Below are 8,174 nucleotides of genomic sequence, written 5' to 3'. Positions count from 1 at the left end.
ACCCTAGCCTGAAGCTGAAGTTCTCAAAAGCTGACCTGGGGCTCAAGCCAATCTGGGACTAAAGTAATCAAACTAGTCTGGGACTGAAAATTCCTAGAAACCCTCTCATCCAAAGACCCTCCCTGGTAATCAAGATCAAAGAAGAAGATGCACCCAAAAAATGGACTTCCTCGTTCTAAAAATTATGACTGTTTATACCTAAACAAAACAGACGTCATGTTTTATGATTGTTTCTATACTTTGAATGCCTTACCTTTTGGAGTAAAATCCTTCACTTATTTCCCCCCACCCATTCTACCCCTGTAAAACTCCTTCTATAATAAAAACGCATGACTTCTGACCATCAGGACTGCAGTCCGGAGTTTACTCTGGCTGTAGCCGGCTAAGAACATGCTAAAGGGCATGAGGTCTTAGTCTAATTCCTGTTCACCCGTTTCACCTCCCTGTGCACCCACCCCGGCTGGGGTACAGCTCCCAGCAATTCTTGGTTGAAATTGTTTTTCATTTAATTTTTTATCGTGTTTTCTTTTTTGGTATTAAACGTTAATAGGAAACAGAATATAAATTCCAGAATACTACGCATTTCTTTATGCAAATACATCAATATTTTATTATTTTCACTTGCTTGCTAAATAAAGCACATGTAACTCAAAAACACTAAAAAATAATTAGTCTTTGACTAGATCTTCTAAAGAGTAAACTGGTGAAAATCCAAAATTGTTTAGTAAAGTATGTATGGATTTATTTATAACAGTTGTCAAGATGATCATGGTTAATATCAATTTAAGCATTTACAGAATACTATTTAGACTTAATACTGATATATTAAATGAAAGTATCAGAGGATGTGGTATTTATGGTCTAATGTTATAAAGAAGCTTCACTCAAAACTATTTTTGTTCAAGTTTTAATACTAGAACAGAAGTAAAATTTTTCATACATAACACACAAAACTATTCTTCTAAATAATACAAATTTTTTCCTATGGGATTATTTTGTTGCTTTATATAAAACCACTGAAATGAAAACTTAAGTATGTTAAACTTATAGATGATTATGTACATTTATATTTCTATTAAAAACATCATCATAATTACATTGCATTTGAATGCCATATACCAAGTCATTATCTATTGAAGGATTAAATTATTTTAAAAATGTTATGTGTGAGTTAAAGGGTTGGGTTGAGGTTATTAACCTATAGACACAGAATATGTTGACAGAAATATTTTTTTCTCTCTCTTATAAGTTATTTTTATTGAAATAGATTTTGAAGGCAAGGGAATTGAATGTGGTGGTGTTCAACAAGTTTACATTTCATCAAAATAAAAAGATTCTTAAAGAATACAGGGATGGCACAAGTCTTCATGCTGTCATAGAAAAATACTGTAATGCTCTAAACAAAAACTTTAAGATACATGAACGACCAGAAAGTTTCAAACGAAATGCAGTAATCAGAATATTTAACTGTCGTTTTTATCAAGTCTTTACAAACACATTCAGTCTTCGCTGTATGAGCAGATGAGTTTTAGTTTCCTCATGGTCTTCTGTCTGTCTTTTGACATGACACTTGTTCAGTTGTTGAATTTATAATGTAATGGTATTTTAGACCAGTTTGCCTCTCCATATTTTCTCACACCAGATCTCAAATTGTCCTCTTGCCAGAGCCATGCCTGTGTTTTCTTTATCAATGTTTTCAGGAGTTACTGATTGACTCTTTGAAGCATGTATCTTTTTGCTTTCAATGGGTCTTCTATTTTCTTTCTTCTTTCTCCCACTCTGAAGAGTTCCCAGTCTTTCCTTATTCTTATTCGGTCTTGTTGGTGGCTTCAAAATTTCAACTTAGACAAGAGATTCTTGTGAGACTTCAATAAGCATTTTGTATCCCCTGAAGATTCAGTTACCAAGGACTGCTTTTGACTAACACTTATTCCTTTATCCAAATTAGCTTCACTTTCCATTTCAGTATCATTACTATTAAGTTTATCTTGAGATTTTGTTCTTGTTCTTTTACTTTCCACAACTTTTGTTGCTGCCTTCATCAGAAAGGTTGATGATTTTTTATTTAGTACAGTGCTCACATAACTCTTAATTTCCTCCATCATGTGGCTATAGCTGAAGTGAAAAAAGGAATGAAATACACCTTTCTGAGAGATTATCATTAGCAATTTCCTTTTTAAAGGCATGTCAGAATTTGATTGACCAAATATCCTTTCAAAGACTTCTTCTGTTTCCTTAAAATTGTCATTTTCCATACAAACAGCTATAATCTGAATTTTAATTAAATTCTGTATATCTTCATGAAGTTTGTCATGTTCCTTATCAATTGAAGCCCAAATCATCAGGTCATATTCTAAGGGTGTAATTTGTTCATCTCTTCAAATTGTGTTTCAAGGGATTTTCCTAGTGCAATTCTTGTCAAAACTGTTATACACACACACACACACACATAGATAGATAGATAGTTCTCAACTGCTAAGCTGTTAGAAGAGTGGATGAATGGTAGCCTCGCTGCTCTAATGGCTCCTATGGAAGTCCTCACAGCAGCCACCACAGAAGGCTTGGCAAAGAGAGAGGCAGAAGAAATCGAGCATCCAGCCAGTAGCTATGGCTTCAGCCTGAGCCATGAGGCCCTAGCCCTCCTCCTTCTCTGGGATTGCAATCTATACCTGGCACTCAAGCACCTCCTGGCACTCAAACTGACCCTGGTCATCTTTCGTCCTTTCCGCCTACAGCTCCTCTACAGGGATCTGCATCCTTCCCGTTTGCACACCCCCACAGGCTCAGAGCTATTGAGACAGCATCCTCTGCCATGTTCAATCACTGGTGTGCTTTTCTTTTAATTTTTGAATATGTTTTCTCATTCTTTTCTTGCCTGTCTTATTTTGCTTGAGAGATCTGATGTTAGCCTAATAGAATCACCTTTGTAAGTGACTTGATGTTTCTCTTGACATTTTTAGAATCTTGTCTTTGTGATTTTTACCATTCTGCCTATGATATGCTATTGAGAGGGTCTTTGTATGCTGATTCTTTTTGTGGTCATTTGTATTTCTTGGGTCTGTATGTCTGAATGTTTCTCTAGGTTTGGAAAGTTTTCTGCAAGTATTTAATGGAATTGATTCTCTATGTCTTTGTTGATTCTTGCTTTCTGGAATACCTGTTATTCAGATATTTGGGCATTTAATTGCGTCTAGTATTTCCCATATGTTGTCCTCATTTTTTAATTTTTTTCATTATTTTTTGGTGGTTTTATCTAAGTCATAAGCTTTGTCTTCCAAATCAGATATTCTGCATGATCTAATCTACTATTAATATTATCAAGGGAGGTTTGATTAAATGCATTACAAACTTCAAGTTCTGTTTGATTATTTTTTATGTCATCACTCTTCAAACTTCAAGTTCTGTTTGATTATTTTTTATCTCTTCAATCTCCTCCTTCAAGTCATGAAAAGACTTTCTCATCTGGAGTTCACTGTCTCTTTTCTCTTATATCCATTGAGGTTTGCTATCATGAATATTCTGAATAATTTTTCTGACATTTTAGTAATTTTCTGGGTTTTTATTTCCATAATTGGAGATGAGTTACTGTGTTCTCTTATTGGGGGTGTATTTCCTGGTTTTCCCATACTTGAGGCTCTTCTGAGATTTTAGTCATTTGGTGACGTATTCACTTTTTGCTAATTCCTTGGAGAGTTCTGTAGCTATGAGCTCATGTGCTTCTCTTTGTTGTGAATTACTTCTTTGCCACTTTCTTTCTTTTACTGTGGGTTATAACGTATCCACAGATGTTTTGAGTTCGGTTTTATGAAGAGGAGTTTCTCTCTTTTAGCTGGTGATTCAGGTGGGAGTAAAGATTCCTCCAGAGCTTCACAATGTTCAGATATTTGACTATTATATACCTAGACCTGATTTAGTCTCTTTGGGGGTGTAGGCATCTAGCTCTGAGATAGCAAGGTGAAGTTGGAGGGCTGGGGCTGGCTCAGGCTCAACTCTGCCTCAGCAACTGGCTGGGCAGGGGCTTCAGAGGGAGATGTCACCTTAAGAGACCTACAATTTCTCTGTAGAGAATAGCTCTTAGATTGCAAGGTGAGATTATATGGCTGGGACTAGGGTTGGGGCTGGGGCTGGCTCAGTCTCAGCCCTGCCTCAGGTCCCTGGCTGGGTAGACAAAAAAAGTATCTATTTTTTTATACCATATAAAAATTAAATTAAAATGGATTAAAAATATAAGACCCAAGCCTATAAAACTCTTAGAAGAATGCACAATTGATTATTTAACAGTTGCCAAAAAAGAAATATCCAGGTCCAGACAGTGTCACTGGCAATTATTTCAAGAATTTAAAAAAAGAATTAACACTAGGGCCAGCAGGTGGAGTAGTTAAGGCACTGGATCCCACATGGCCAACTCTGCAATTCAAGTCCTGGACCCAGGGGTCTAAAAACATGACACATGTGTCCACATGCCCAAAATTCCCAAGAGGAGAATGGAGGAAAAGAGATTGTAGCATGGCCGTCCCTCTACCTCTGGGGAGGGGTGATTTTTCATGTTTTTTTAATCTCTCTGTCTCTCTCCAATGAACACATGTGTCTATGACAAAAAAAATATCTAAAAATAAAAAATAAAGAATCACTGCCAACATTATGAAATCTCTTCCAGAATTTAAATAGGAACGAAGGCGTGAACACTTACCAACTAATTTTTTCAGGTCAGTATTATCATATTAAAACCAAAGATAAAACAAGAAAACAATAAACTGATATTTCTCAACTTAAATTTCTCGTCAAAATATTTTTTAAAAATCTCATAATGCATAGAATTATAGATCATACCAAGAAAGATGCATTCCAAAATGTAAGACTGTTGAAAACTTTAAAAAGACCAGGAGAGGGGCCAGCAGGTAGTGTGGTGGTTAAGGATGCTGGACCCCCACATGGCTGACCATGGTTTGAGTCCCGTACATGGTGGCTTGCATTCTCCCTCCCTCTTTCTCTCTCAATCTCTCTCTCTCTCTCTCTCTCTTTCCCCCTCTGGTCAAATTAAAAAATAAATAAATAAAGTTGGATAAAATAATTCTTTAAAAAAAGAAAAGACCAGCAGACTTGAGCCTGATCCCAACAAACCTCTTATCATGAGTGCACCCCCACCTCCTGGGGCTGTCTTTGGAACTTGCTGCACACTATCGGACCAGCATGGCCTGGCCTCCACCCACCCACCAGGAGACTTGGATCTGGTCTCAGCAGGCCTCTTCTCATGAGTGTACCTCCACCTCCTGGGGATGTCTTAGAATCTTGCTGCACTCTGGCCCATGCACTGTTCTGTGTGAAGTGTGTTACTTGATCCTCTTTACTAAGTTTTATCTCCTTAGCTTGTTCCCACTTCACTAGGAGCTGAAAGTTTGGTGGAGGAGCCAACCACCTGAAGTTACCTATATAAGCTTTATCTTCTCTTATCTGGGAGACACAGAGCTCTAATAAGAATGTATCTGGGATGTAAGGGTAAAATTCCTCACTCAAATACTAGAAAATCTACTCCAATAAATAGAAAGAAGTGACTACTGCATCAATGAATACCAAATTGAATATCAAAAACTAGCATGCAAATCGAAGAAACATGAAAAACAAAGGGTAACTCTCCTTCAGGTGAGCGCAATAGCCACTCACCAACAATGGATAGTACAAAAGAATTTACAGAAATGTAAGAAAATAATTCCAAACATTCATTGTGACAAAATTCAATGATATGGAAGAGAAAACAATCAGTTTCAGGAAATGAGAAAATCAATCTGTGGAATTCCATAAAGAGATAGACACCCTAAAGGAGAATCAAACAAAACTTCTGGAAGTAAAAAAATACAATACAAGCAATTAAGATCTCTCTAGAAAGCATTAATAACAGATTGGACCATGCAGGAAAAAAAAATTAATTTTGACGATGAAGACAAAGTCTCTGACATAGACCAAACCACCAAAATGAATGAAAAAAATACCCTCCCAAATGAGGATAATGTACAATAAATTTTATTAAAATAAATGATTAAATGCCCAAATAGCCATATAATGGGTATTTCTGAATTCCTGAAGATGAAGGGGCTGGAAAAGGCATGAAAAACCTCTTTCATGAAATGCTATCTGAAAACTTCCCGAATCTAGAGAAATATGGAGAAATTCAGAACCAAGAAATAAAAAGAATTCCAAATAGAATCATCATAAAAATGCCCTCATCCCAGCACATCATAGCCAGTTTGGAAAAAGAAAATCAGACAGACAAGATTTCTAAAAATGGCAAGAAAGAGGCATCAAATTATTTATATAGCTTATCCTATTAGGCTAACATCAGATATCTCAAATGAAGCAATGTAGGCAAGAAAAGAATGGGATATATTCAAAACATTAAAAGAAAAGCAATTTCAACCAAGAATACTATACCTAGCAAAATGATTCTTCAAATGGGAAGAACAAATAAAATCATTCTCAGATAAACAAAACTAAAAGAATTTTCCAACAGTAGACCACTTCTATAATAAGTACTGAAGGGAATATTTTATCAGGAAAACTAAACAGAGACAAATAAAAATAATAGAATAAAAAAAGAAAGAAGATCTGGGCCAGCAGGTGGTGTGATGAGTTAAGGTGCTAGACTCCCACGTGGCCAACCATGGCTTGCTTTCACTTTCCCTTTCTCTATCTTTCTATATTTCTCTGATCAAATTAATAATAATAATAACAAAAAATAAAATTAAATAAATTAATCTTTAAAAAAGAAAAAGAAAATGCTAACAAAATGAGAGGAAAAAGTTCATAAATATCAATAATAATGTTGAATGTTAATGGATTAAATTCTCCTATTAGAAGACACAGACTGTGGTGAGCAGGTGGTGTACTGACTAGGGCACTGGACTCTCACATGGCCAACCATGTTTTGAGTCCTGAACCTGGCAGCTTGAAACTTATGGGGGGTGTGTGTGTGTGTGTGTGTGTGTGTGTGCATGTGCGCACACATGCATGTGTGTGTCTGCCCAAAATCTCAAGAGGAGAATGAAGGAGAAGGGATTGTGGCATGATCATCTTCTTCTCTCTGTGTCTCTGGTAAATGCATGCACCCTATAGCAAAAATTTGTCTTAAAAAAAGAAAAAAATGACACATAGTTAAACATAAAGCCTATAAACACAAAACTACTAGTAGAAAATGTAGGGTAAACTTTTGAAGACATTGGAGTAGGCAGATTTCTTAAATAAGACCCCTGAAATATACAAGTGGGATTATATCAGAATAAAAAGCTTTTTCACAACAAAAGAAACTATAAATAAAGTAAAAAGACAATTCTCAGAATAGAGAAAGTATTTACAAATTATCCTTAAGAAAAGGAATTGATATCTAGAATATATAGAAAATTTAAGCAGCTCATTCATAAAATAAGAAATAGTATGATTTAAAAAGTGGACAAATGAATCAAACAGACAATCCTCCAAGGAAGACATATGAATGGCCAAGAGTCATATTAAAAAATGTTCCAAGTCTCTCATCATAAGGGAATGTAAATTAAAACTAATGAGATTATTCTAAAACCTACAAATAAAACTTCCATATGACCCAGGAATCCCACATCTTGGTATCTACCCAAAGGATAAAAACAAAACAAAACAACAACAACAAAAAAAAACCCATTCAATCAGAAATATATCTGCTCTTCCATGTTTATTCCAACATTATTTATAATTGCTTAAACATGGGACAAATCTAAGCATCCAAAAACTGATGATTGGATTGAAATTCTGTGACACATAAATGCTTTGTAATATTACACAGCTATAAGAAACAATGAGAGCCTATTGTTTGACTCAAAATGGAAAAATATAGAAGATTTAATGTTGAGCAAAGTTAGCAAAGTGATTATTTAAAAGATACACGTGGTATATCTCCATTCTGTTTGTACTGAGTGCACTTTATGGCAGAGGTTAAGAGATCTGAAGATGTGATAGTGGAGAACATTGGTGTTGATACTAGTGATGATATAGGGGAAAGTGGTTGGTAGAGAAAGGGTGTTAGATGCTTGGTGTGAGACAAAAAAATAAACAAAAAAAGATCATAAATGATAAAATTCTGTTTACAAGAGAAAAAAATCAAAACCTTTTATTCTTTTGCCTGAAATACTTCACAATAGTGCTTATTTGTT

At 35.3% G+C, this 8,174-nt stretch overlaps 1 pseudogene; it reads right to left on the bottom strand.

Moving 5' to 3' along the window:
- Window positions 1-1,499: 1,499 nt before the first annotated feature.
- Window positions 1,500-2,814, bottom strand: LOC102484082 (telomeric repeat-binding factor 1-like; annotated as a pseudogene).
- Between the last annotated feature and the right edge of the window lie 5,360 nt (window positions 2,815-8,174).

Source organism: Tupaia chinensis, unplaced genomic scaffold, assembly GCF_000334495.1.
Source record: "Tupaia chinensis unplaced genomic scaffold, TupChi_1.0 Scaffold147773_1, whole genome shotgun sequence".
NCBI lineage: Eukaryota > Metazoa > Chordata > Mammalia > Scandentia > Tupaiidae > Tupaia > Tupaia belangeri.
This window is presented reverse-complemented; position numbering and strand designations above follow the sequence as displayed.